The sequence below is a fragment of the Pleurodeles waltl genome, chromosome 9, assembly GCF_031143425.1.
Source record: "Pleurodeles waltl isolate 20211129_DDA chromosome 9, aPleWal1.hap1.20221129, whole genome shotgun sequence".
Classification (NCBI taxonomy): Eukaryota; Metazoa; Chordata; class Amphibia; order Caudata; family Salamandridae; genus Pleurodeles; species Pleurodeles waltl.
In genome coordinates this window covers 696633098-696646037 of record NC_090448.1, presented here as the reverse complement: position 1 = coordinate 696646037, position 12940 = coordinate 696633098, and the positions used below count along the sequence as shown (strand labels likewise).

The 12940-nt window shown below is 42.0% G+C and overlaps 1 long non-coding RNA gene across 2 annotated transcripts in view; it reads left to right on the top strand.

The window, feature by feature from the left end:
- Positions 1-12940, top strand: part of LOC138259863 (uncharacterized) — a 407800-nt gene that overhangs the window by 312540 nt on the left and 82320 nt on the right. Inside the window, exon 3 of one of the 2 annotated variants that reach the window (XR_011198769.1) lies at positions 3889-3958. The exons of the other annotated variant lie outside the window; for it this stretch is intronic. This is a non-coding gene — a long non-coding RNA (uncharacterized lncRNA). The remainder of the gene's footprint in view (positions 1-3888; positions 3959-12940) is intronic. 2 annotated transcript variants of the gene reach the window in all.

Here is a 12940-nt window from a genome sequence, read left to right as displayed (position 1 = left end):
GACACAAAGTAGAGTAGCACAATTTAGAGTTAATGCCACAAAGTATGACTCCCTAGTAGAAGCATTGCATATCCTTGTTGTGGGTTAATTTTAGTACCTTGCTCGGGCACATATATTTTAGCTTAGCTTAGACCTGCAGCCTGTGCCCTTTTAGCTATATAATATGTTCTATTCTCATTTCTTCCTTTTATTAATTTTTTAATAGCTTGATTTTCAGTGGGGACATTTTATTTTTCTAATGAGCTGCTATTCTTTGAGAGTGTTGTTATTATTGTTATTATGCAGAACATTTCTCATCATGTTACTGACCCAAGGTTGGCAGGGAACAGTACTAGACCAACATAAGATAATGTTTGGCATTGCCGCCACAAGAGCACGCACATGGTCTAACACTTAGCCCCATGCCCCCGTTAGGCCTATTTCGCAGAACAAATACATGCTCTTTCATTAAACAGCAAGTAGGCCAAAAGTGGGTGGAGAGGGGACCTTTCAACCAGGATTTCCATCTATGCTGCATGCTATTTTTCAGCAAGACCTCAGCCTTGTCTGTGCAAGCCAGCTAAGAAGACAAAGGGCAGACCTTCATTCTAAGGTAATGGGGATGGGTGCTACTCTCATGGACTGAGTATGAACAGATTGGGCTATCACCGCTGTGCTCTCGCTAGAAACTAGACGTTATGTGTCGGTAGGAATTCTAAATACATGTTCATTCCACTATGTTTTGGATTGTTTCATCTTTTTTTCACTAACTGTCACAATTGTAATCTTGTAATGCCCCATTATCTTGATATTTGCAGCACATATATTTTATCATAGATTGTGGTCTTTTCAATAAATATTTTGAAAATCACCCTGCATCTCTTTATTTCCTGTGTGTGTGTACGATACCTTTTGTAACGAGATTAAGGGTAAAAAAGCACAAATGCAGAAAATAGGTTATCACAAGACTACAGAATGGATAGAAATGGTTCTAGACTTTGGCTTTTTTGGAGTGACACACCTGCCCATTGGATGTAAAAGTACCTAGAGCAGTGGTTCCCAACCTGTGGTCCGCGGACCCCCAGGGGTCCGTGGAACATTCCCAGGGGGTCCGCAGGTCTCGAGCGTTTTCTTTCAAAGAAAACTAAACGCCCATGCACCTTCACAGCACAATAGAGCTGTGAATGACAGCGCAGGGATGGCGGGACCAAAATATGATCAGGCCAATCACCTTTCAGCCTTAGGTACAAGCTGAAAGGTGATCGGCCTTATTTTATTATCTGCCTGCCTCCGAGTCGTACTCGTGCGGCAGTGTTTGTGCCCTCTTAGTTTTGGGCCCAGCCCAGCCCATGAGTGTTTTGCTGCCCCGGTGCCCTCTCAACCTTTGGCCAGGAATTCCTAACAGCTGTGCCTCTTGTTCTGAGGCTGAAGAGCGTTCAGACACCTCGGCCGGCAAGAAGGCAGACACTTTTCCTGCTGAGACGGTGGGCCTGAGAAACATGTGAGTGTTTGCCCTGGTTTTACATTTATTATAAATTAGGAGAGGCGTGGGGACAGTTAGTTGAAAATTATTTTGGTATGAGAGCAAAAAGCCTAGTTTCAAAAGAAAGTGGTATTTTTTTCATCAAGCTGCATTGTGAAATTTGTGAGAGCAGCAACATGTTTTTACTTTGTTTAGGCCAGGGCAGTTTATATATATAAAAGAGATCCTGTTATAGTTTCTATAAATATGCACATTTGATCAGGGATCCTATTTAAATAAGCATTTTCAGCCATAAAAACAGTTGTTGACTGCTAAAGACGCTATACCTACATGTCTGCATTTAACTTTACAGAAAAAAAGCGTGTTGCACTTCCAGGCTTTCCCCAACTGCAGTAGTAGACATTCAAATTACAGGGTAATTATTACACACATAACAAAGCCTCAAACTTCAAGATTAGATAATGGCTTTTTATTCATCTGTTTTTCATAATTATGTTTCTTTACTTTCATGGATTCCCATTTTGATGCTCCAGCTTCTGATATCCTTTTTTATTTGAATAGTTCACCTTGCTCTGACAGCATTTTCTTATCTTTAGAATAATTACCCGTTTAATATTTAATGCACTCATTTATTGTCAAACACACTGGCATTGTGTGCTGTCACATAAATATGCAAAATAGATAAATAACCATATAAATAAATAGAAATGATGCAAAAACACTACGTTTGGTGTCAAGGTCGCATATCAAACGTGGCCTAATGTTAAAGAGCCTCTCACTTCAGTCAGGGACTTTGGTGTGAGATGTACACAAGTGAACCATGACTGGAAGAAACCTCCATTTGGTGGCCATGTAGTGATGAGTAGAGACAAAACAAGCCTTTTAATGTCAGTTTGTTTCATAGTGGTTTCCTCCAAAAAAAAGGAAAGACTTCTCATTGTAAATTATTTTTTATAATGGAATTATAATTGTAATTATATAGTGCTTCATACCTCTGCTGTGCTGCTCAAGTACGTACCTGTGGCGTGCTACACCTGCAACCACCATTGGGCAGTGCTTGGTTGGGAAAATGTTAAACAGAACCGGAGAGACCTTTTATTCTACCAGACATTTCCGCACTAAGCTGGAGGCTGTTGTTGAGCGTCCAGGCTGCCCCGGCACCTCAGTCGCTTCCCCAGCTCCTTAATATTAATTACAGCAGGCACAGGAGGCTTGGAGAGAGAGAAAGAGGGAGCGAGAGAGAAGGAAGGTAGAGAGAAAGTGATCAGAGAGGGAGAAGAAGAAAGAAGGGACTAGAAATAGAGAATGGATGGAACGAGAAAGAGCTAGCATGAGGAGACCATGGACGTGGGGCTGGTTTAAACTTTTTTGCATGACTGCTTTTGATTTCTCAGTCCTGCCCTTGTGGTAAGTTGCAGGTTGGCTTGTGGGATTTCTTTTTGTGTCATATGTAAGTGCCCAGAGTAGTGCGTTATCCTTCCTTGCATCATAGTGCTTATGTATGTGATGGTAGAATTAGAATTGAAAAATTGCACAGAGTCACTTTACATAAATTTAGGTGGAGCTCTAGAAATCAACCAAGGATTAAGTCAGTGGCATGCACTGAATACTGTCTGAGCACATGTTCTATTATAACATACTTTTTCACAACATTCTGCCCATTTATATGTTGCCTCATGGGTTATGTTTTCATTATAATATTCTTCATAAATCTAATAATTTTAGAGTAGACCTCCTTAAATGGTAAATAGGTAAACCTGCTAATTCATAGTCATTCAGCCCTTTTGTGCAAGGAAGGGTCACCCTTACTGGGCTCTGAAAGGAGAATGTGGATGTGCTGTTATTGGTTGGGGCAGGAGCCTTGTGCCGCTAAATAGACCACTGTATGCATACATGCCAATAGACCTGATTCAGGCTGTCTCACACCTGACATTGCCTTTGCTTGAATAGACTTAAATGTGGGAAATACATTCTCCCAAATATCTTTTTAATCTAAAATGTTGGCAAGTATGTGTATGTATTTAACTATTCTCACTGTCACATCAGCTGCTTATGCCACGTCCCCTGGCTGCCAGCAAACCATACACAAAACTTCATTGACACTCTGGTTTAAATTGACTCTCAACCTCAACACAGATATAGGCAGTGTGTTGCATACAAATTGACTTTCTGAAGTGTTCTCACCTAACTCCAACCCTGCTCATATTTTCCCATACTGTTGTGGGAACCTCTCTGTGCAGTCAACAATGGACTACTTCCACGATGGAGGCCAAATTAATGAGCTAGCTATGTTTAATTAAACTGAGCAAATGAAATTATCTTAAAGCAGCATTCATAAGATTGTCATATCCATGCATATGATTTGCTAGTGTCCTCTGTCTGTTCCACAAAAGCAGTGCTGATACAGTGTTAAAATCTTCTTACAGGTGCAGCTTGATCGCTAAATGTCAGAGCATATGTAGTCTGGAAACAGCTGATGAGGGCAACCAGTAGTAGGTAAAGTAGTGAAGGTCTATTATGTGCGTTACCAAATAGCTTTGCTAGAAATTGATTTCATAACCGAATGTTGTGATTCAACAGACTTGTCATTTGTGGGTATCCTAAACAAACATAAGGACGATGGATCGATGGCTTAAACCTAAGCGGAAAGTCACTGAAGACATCATTGATGGACCATCATGCTCAAAACAAAGTGATTTAAGTCAAAAGAAAACGAAGTGTCGCAAATACGATGTTGAATATTTATCAATGGGTTTCACATGTTCAGGTTCAGAACATGAACAACAACCACAATGTGTGCTATGTTATGAAATTTTGTCAAATGAGGCCATGAAACCTTCTAAATTACGAAGGCACTTGGAAACAAAGCATAGAGAACATGCTACCAAATGCACAGAATTCTTCAAAAATAAAGAGCAAGAGCTCCGACAAAGTAGAAAAATAATTAAGAAAACTGCAATAGGATCATTTAGGGAAAATGCTCTTAAAGCTTCATATGAAGTGTCGATGCTCATAGCAAAAGCTGGAAAACCTCATACCATTGCTGAAGAACTAATAGTACCTGCTGCTAAAGCCATGGTGATTGCAATGGTTGGAGAGAAAGCAGCAAAATATTTAGATTTGGTGCCATTATCTAACAACACTGTAAAAAGGCGAATTGACAAAATGTCAGACAACATAAAAGAACAGTTGATTGAAAGGATTTGTAAAAGTCAGCATTATAGCCTACAAGTAGATGAAAGTACGGACATAGCAAATAAATCTCATCTCCTGTGTTACGTTAGATACGAGTTTGAAAGAAACATTATTGAAGTTTTACTGTTCTGCCGATACTTGATACATACCACTGCTGAAGAGGTCTTCAGCACTTTCAATGAATTTCTGACATCAAATGGAATTCAGTGGTCCAAATGCATAGGAATCAGCACAGATGGGGCTCGTGCCATGTCTGGGAGACTAACTGAACTTGTTGCACGAATAAGGGAAATTAACTCTTCAGTTGTATGGCATCATTGTTGCATTCATAGAGAATCATTAGCCACTAAGAAGATGCCAGAGGAATTAAAAAAGGTCTTGAATGAGTCAGTCAAAATTGTAAATTTTATCAAAGCTAGATCACTAAATTCAAGGCTTTTTGAGCAGCTTTGTCAGTCCATGGCTAGTGATCATCGTCAGCTTTTGTTGCATACAGAAGTCCGATGGCTTTCACGTGGTAGAGTTTTGTCTCAGCTTTTTGGATTGAGAGATGAAATCAGAGTATTCTTCACTGAAATGGAATCTCCATTTGCACTTGAGCGCTTACATGACTATACTTGGTTAGCCATGCTGGCGTATGTGGCAGACATCTTCACTCACTTAAATGTACTTAACTTGAGTATGCAAGGAGTTGGCATCACAATTTTTAATGTCGAAGACAAGATTGAGGCAATGATAAAAAAGTTAGACTTGTGGGCTCGTCGCTTATCACAAAGAAATGTTGATTCTTTTCGAAACCTGAAGATGTTCTTGGAATCTGCTGATGATGAATTAGCAAAAGAAGTCTTGGATTTTTTTATCCAGCATCTCCAAGATATGCAGTATAGTTTTCGTCATTACTTTCCACTTCCAGATGAAAGCAAAAACTGGATTAAAGATCCTTTCAATTTAGATATTGACAATTTAATGGGGCTGACATCAGCTGAAGAAAATGGTTTGATTGAAATCTCCACAGATAGTGCACTTAAGCTTCAATTTAAAGAAAATTCTCTGGTGAATGTTTGGCTGTATGTACGAAAAGATTATCCTGAATTAACCCACAAAGCACTGAAGGGTTTACTACCTTTCCCCACCACATATTTATGTGAAAAAGCTTTCTCAGATCTTATGTACTTAAAAAATAAATACAGAAATCGCTTGGAAAATGTAGAATCTGATCTGAGGATTCAACTTTCCGAAATAAAACCAAACATTGAAAAGTTAGTCACAGAGATGCAGCACCAACCTTCCCATTAAAAGTTTTTGATTTTTGCATATTTTTCAATATAAAATAATAAAAGCTTTAGTAATTCGAGTATTTATTTGGTGTGTACTATTTTGTGTATCTTTTGCGTATTTCTGTTTTAATGTTTGAAATTTAAATCGTACAAATTGGTTGGGGGTCCCCGGCTTCCAGTACTGATTCACTGGGGGTCCTCTGGAGTCAAAAGGTTGGGAACCAATGACCTAGAGAATCCCTTACCCCTGGATTGTGCTTGTAGGCCAGGACTTGGAATTTATCCCCCATGACCAATGGCAATTCTATATCAAATTTCCCTGTAGAACCATATCTCTATGGAATGGCACTGATACTAGTAAGGATACAATAGGAAAATGTGCGTGTATGTGGGATGATAATATTGCACAATATACTTGGTTCCACGATACAATAACCCCCCGGACAGTCATGAGCTTAATATCTGTTCTTTATGGTTCCAGCAGTGTAGAGAGAAATATCAACTGCAACACCACAATACATAATGCGGACATGCAGAAGGGCTCCTCCAGCCTCATGAACTATTATTGGCAGTGTGGCGAACTGTTATACACCCAATTGCCACCTAAGTGGAATGGCCTCTGTTCTTTGGTTACTCTAGTCACACCAATCTTGGGTATCCCAGGAATAACTACTTCTACATTGTATGATCACCCCATGAGCAATCCAATGACCGTGTTGCACCATCACAGGAAGCGAAGAGCTGCAGAATATTATGGCACTACCACCTGGAAATATGTTCCTCGAGAGAACAGGTTGACAATGATACTCAGCTGTTCTTTGGAAATGTTCTTCTGTTCATTCAGGCAAAAGCAAACTGCTCGATGGCTACAAATACCTAGATGGGAACTAATGAAGGCAATTAATGATATTAAAAGATGGATTCACAAAGGAAGAACTGCGTACCATGAGAATGATGATCGTGCAGCACCGTTATGTACTTGATCTTATGGAAGGAGGAGTTTGTGCCAAGATAGAAATTGCTTGTTGAACTTATGTCCCTGCAAATGATGCAGACAATGGAACATTCTCAGAAGCCATACAAACTTTTCATGATTCACAAAAGAAAATGGAGGTTGAAGGAGGTGCCCCAGATGAATGGTTTAAGAGTTGGTTTGATTTGTTTAAAGTTTTTTTTCTTCCCTATTCTGGTGTTTCTTTTGATATATTGTGTTTTCCAATTTAGTTATAGCTTGCTGTAAGAGGATAAGCACAAAGGCTGGAGGAATTTTCATGGTTAGGCCACCTACGCAAGTAGTAGTAGCTCATGGTAATACATATCATTTGATACCAAGTGCAGATCCCAAATGAGAGGAAGTAGTTGAAAAATCACTTAAAGGAGGGAATGTTGAGGAGAAAATGAAATTCGAGGAAATTGAGCTACCACAGACAGTAGAGAGCAATGCAGAGCGATGTGTGGTTAAAGAACAATATGTGCCCTGGTTTCATAAAGTTGCAATGTAGGTCAAAATAGAAAAACATTTTTACATGCCTTGAAGAGTTTATAATCACAGCGCACAAGCAGAGTCCATTCTCATTAATTGAGACAAGGTTCAGAAAATGTTGGTCAAAGGTGACTTTAGTCTAAAGCATACAGAGACAGATAAGAAGTCTTGGAAACAGAGTAATAAAAATGAACACACTCGGAGCAAGAAGGTTAATGTTTCATTAAAGCTTTGTTAGAACTATGCTAAAGAAAATGTACAGAAAATGTTACGAGCTTAAAGGGCACAGATGATGTGATGTTCATATAAAATATGTTTTATTAACTTATGTATTCTTTGACCTGTTATTGGCTTTTTTGGACAATGTATTTAGGTCATCAGTTTTTCAACTATATAAGCAGTTGCCTATGCACAGCAATTTGAGATCAGCTTTTTCAGCTTCACTGAGGTGGCTGATTTACCAGCCGTAATAAGTAAACCTACTTCTGCCTTGTGAAGTGGAGTCTTGTCTCTTTTTTTATTCCAGGTTTACCCCAACATGTGCAATGCGTTGTTAGCCCATGACCTACTAATTGCTTCATTTAGAGATGATTGCTAGGGACTAACATTAGGTTACTGTCCCTAATCTGTGCCACACAAATTGTTTGCAGTTTGTATCAGAGCTGGTGTTGCTCAAGGATGCTTGTGATGACTACATTGGCAACCTATATTCGATGCATATATGACAGTCAACACATGCAGTATGCTAGTTTGTGTTTTGGTGAAAGTCTTCTTACTGTAAGGTATGTGGCAGATGCAGCAGAATTAGTAAACAGTCCTAAAGCACAGTGTCGTTTGTTGTTTCATTGGTACTTGGATGTATCACACCCGATTATTCATACAAGATGTCCTCTCAGATTATAGAATAAGATGGCAATGTTTGGCCTTTGCTGTGTAGTCATTATGTATGTGATTAGTGTATGTGTGTAACATACAATGATTGCTCTCAACACAATCACAATCAATAACCTTCACATCACTTACCTCTAACACACACCCTCATTCACAATTCTGATGTACATATTCAGCAACACCACCACCACTGCAAGCATGAAACCTAACTAGGGTCCATTACCTTTTCCTGCAGAGAACCACAAGCAGGTGACAAATCATTTTACTTTTGCTTTGCAAATATCTCTCATTCCTTCCTTCATAAATGGCAGAATAAAATAACATCAAATAATAAATGAGTTGAATAAAAGCTTAGGGCCTGATTTAGAGTTTGGAGAAGGGGGTTACTGCGTCACAAACGTGACAGACATCATGTCCACTGTTTCACATTTCCATTATAGCTTATGAAACCTGTAGTACAGCCAATGCTATACCCGTCACGTTCCGCAAAGCTCTAAATCAGGCCCTTAATCATAAAAGTGTGGCCTAAGAATATTATAAACCAATAGGTTAGATTTGCATAAAAACTTTAAAAAGGCAAATTGTTTCAACAACAAACAACACACTTTAAAAAGGCTCCTACATGGGCACATATAGTTAAACCACTTAGGCCCTCATTAAGACCCTGGCGGTCTTTTGACCGCCAAGGTTAATGTGGCAGTATCACTGCCAACAGGCTGGAGGTGTATACTGCCACATTATGAGTGTGGCGGTTTGGACGCTGCCAACCCGCCACATCTCGACTCATAACGCCATGGTGGTCTGAACCTCCGGGCCGGAGATGTACGTCTCCGACCTGGTGGTCCATAGCAGACAGACGGCGGCATTATGAGCCTGCCTACAGCCATGGTTTCCGCGGTGGTAGCAACGCCACAAAAACCATGGCAGTAAGGCTACCGATGACAGGAAATTCCTTCTCTGTCACTGGTAGATGGCTTCCCACCACCCCCCAGCAAGCACCTGACCCCCCAACCCCTGTACACACATAGCGCTCCCCTACACACATAGAGCCCCCTCCCTGCATACACACACACCCACACGCACCACACATACACCCATTCACCCCTTTCAGACATGCATCCACTCACACATACTCACACTCATCCATACACGCATTCACTCACACATACTGACACTCACCCATACATGCATTCACTCACACATACTGACACGCATTCAGGCATGCATCCACGCAAACATACTAACACGCATACTCATACACACTGACATGCAGACATGCACTCACTGCAACATTCATAAACATATTTACTCACACGCATACAACTCATACACCACAACACTCACAGACACATGCACACACACATTCATATATACAGGCAGATACCACACACACTCTTTGTACTTTGTACTTTATTGCATGATTAATTAAAATCGTGCTACAATGTACAATAAAACCAGTACCCACCCCTAAAATATATTTGCGGAGTCTAGTTGTGTATTATTCCCACACTGTACCCCCATAAAATACATTTAAATAGCTCAAACCATGTGTTATACTAAAATACACACTTATAGTACCTAAAAGAAGTCCAGTTATATACCCTGCTCGACACCACACACTCACACACAACACCTTCTCCCCTCCCATCTCCCTCGCATTTCGGACACCTGACTTACCTTGTCCGGCGAGGAGGCTTTCCGGCAGGGAAGGGGAGTTGCTACCGCGGCCTGTTCCCTCCCAGCAGGACACAGCCGGGCTGTATTAATGGTCTTAATACGGCTGCCGGCGTCCTTCTGGCGGGGCGGTGCAGATGGTAGCACCGCCCAGGTACCTCCGACCACCAGCATGAATACAGCCTTTACTCCAGCGGGGTTATACTTAGTCCAGCAATGTATTGCCAAGTGGGACCAGCAACCCAATGCTTATACAAGAAAGTGCCTTTGATGAGGGAAATGACCACAAAAGAATCCTTGTGCGGTCACAGGTCCCCCTTTCAGGTCAGTCTCAGCTCCAGACAGCCAGCAGGAGGTAATCAGCCCCTTTATGTGAACTCCAATCCTTACTTTTTGAGGTATAAGTGTGAGCCCTTCCCAACCTCCTCCCTGGGAAGGCCCATCAGTATGGAGATGAATGTAGATGTGGCTGAGTATCCTGTGTTGTGGGTATATAAAGGGATGCACAAGTGTATCTGTCACCTAGCCAGATGTGTATTGGAGATAGGCTGTAGACACACAGGCCAGATAGTGTAGAGAAATGTCCACCTTATAAAAGTGGAATTTCTAAAATGGTAATAATAAATCTGACTTTACCTGTGAAGAATAATTACTATTACCATTCCAATGATACTAAACAAAATGCAGCTACTCCTCTCAGGTCAGGAATTACAACTTAAATATTTTAGGAATTCCCAATGCTGGCCTATGAGAGGGGCAGGCCTTGCAGTAATAAAAAAAAAAAGTTAGATGTTTTTCATTACTAGGACATGAAAAACTTAAATCTACTTGTCCTACCTTTTGCTTACATAGAACCCTGCCCTATGGGCTACCTTCCTTTGGGGCGACTTATATGTAAGAAAAGGGGAGTTCTGGACTTGGCAGGAGGTTTTAGATGCCAAGCTAAGGTGGCAGTGGGAGTGCCCATGCAGGCTCTGCTGTGGCAGGCCTGAGACAGGTTTACAGGCTACTGAAGTGAGTGGCACACCAGTGCTGCAGGTACACTAGTAGCATTTAAATTACTGGCCCTGGGTATGAGGTATACCACTCTACAAGGGACTTACAGGTAAATTAAATATGCCAACTGGGGATACACCAATGTTGACAAGTTTTAGGGGAGAAGCTCATGCACTTTAGCACTGGTTAGCAGTGTTAAAGTGTTCAGAGTTTTATGACCAACACAAAGATACAGCAACAAAACAGGAGGTAAAGGCAAAAGGTAAGACCACCCTAAAGATGGCGGGTCTAACACATGTCCTCCCCACCAACTGAACGTGGGGAGAGCTACCCAACCTCTAGGTAGTTCTCACTAAAGTGAAAGAACCTAGATAGACTGTCAGCATTGGCGTGGTATAACCCAGGTCTGAGTTCTACTCTGAAGTCCATACACTGTAGGGAAATGAACCACCTAAACAATTTTGGCTTCTCGCCCCTCATTTGCAGTAGTCACCTGAGGGGCCTGTGGTCAGTCTGAATCAGGAAGTGAGTGCCAAACAGGTATATAGCCTCAGCTTCTTCAGGGCCCAAGCCACTGCAAAAGTTTCTCTTTCTATAGCACTCCACCTCTGTCTCCAGGAGAATAACCTCCTAGAGATGAAGGCTACAGATTGAGCCAGGCCTTCTTCATTGAGCTGTGACAATACTGCCCCTAGGCCATGTTGAGAGGCATTAGTTTGTCCAATGAACTCGGAGAAGTCATGTGCCTTCAGCACAGGAGCTGTGGACATGGCTTGCTTCAAGGAGTCAAATGCTTTTTGGCATGCCTCTGCCCAAATCACATTCCTGGGCTGCTTCTTAGAAGTCATTTCAGTCAAGGGGTCAACAACGGTACAATGCTCCTTGACAAACCACCTATAGTACCCAGTGAGGCCCAAGAAGGCTCTGACCTCAGTCTGAGTTTTGGGGAGCTTCCAAGCCGTGATAGTCTCAACCTTGGCCTGGAGAAGCAGCCCCTTACCTCCGCCCACCACATGTCCCAAGTGCACCACTAACCCCTGCCCTATCTGACCCTTCTTGACCTTGATAGTCAGGCCTGCCTGTTTCAGGGCCTGAAGCACTATCCTGAGGTGGTCCTACCAGCTGCTACTGAAGACAGCTATATAATTTAGGTAGGCAGCAGAGAAGGCCTCCAACCCAGCAAGTACCTGATTAATCACCCTCTGGAAGGTGGCAGGAGCATTTTGCAGGCCAAAGAACATCACCCTGAATTGGTAGTGGTCCTCAGGGGTTGAGAAAGCTTACCTTTCCTTGGCTACATCAGTTAGGGTGATCTGCCAGTACCCAGAGGTGAGATGAAAGCTACTTAAGTACTTGGCAGACTGTCAGTCTGTCAATCAGCTCAACAGCCTGGGGGAAAGGATGAGCATCAGTTCTGGTCACAGAGAAGAGCCCCCTGTAATCCATACAGAACCTTAGTTCAAGTGTGGTGCCAGGTGGGGCAGCTTTTGGTACCAGCACCACAGGGCTGGGACAGGGGCTGCTGGAGGATTCTATCACTCCCTAATCCAGCATCTTAGCAACCTTGCTCTTGATGCTGGCCCTCACTTTATCCGACAACCTGTAAGCTTTGGGCATGACAGATAGGTTGTCTCCTGTGTCCACATCATGGGTGCTCAGGTGGGTAATCCCAGGAGTAACGGGTAAAAGAGAAGATAACTGTTCCAATACTTAGCAGCAGTCCCTCTGCTGTTTAGGAGGCGGGGAAAGGATCACTCCTTGCACAGACCCATCCTTCTCCTGGGACGCTAAGAGGTCAGGTAGAGTTTTACTCTCCTCCTCATCAGCTCCATCAGTCACAAGCAACATGGTGACCACGACCTCTCAAAGAGGGGTTTGAGGCAATTGATATGCAGCACCCAATGGGGTTTCCTAGGGGTCTTAAGGTCCACCACATAGGTGACCTTACCTTTTTTCTCAACC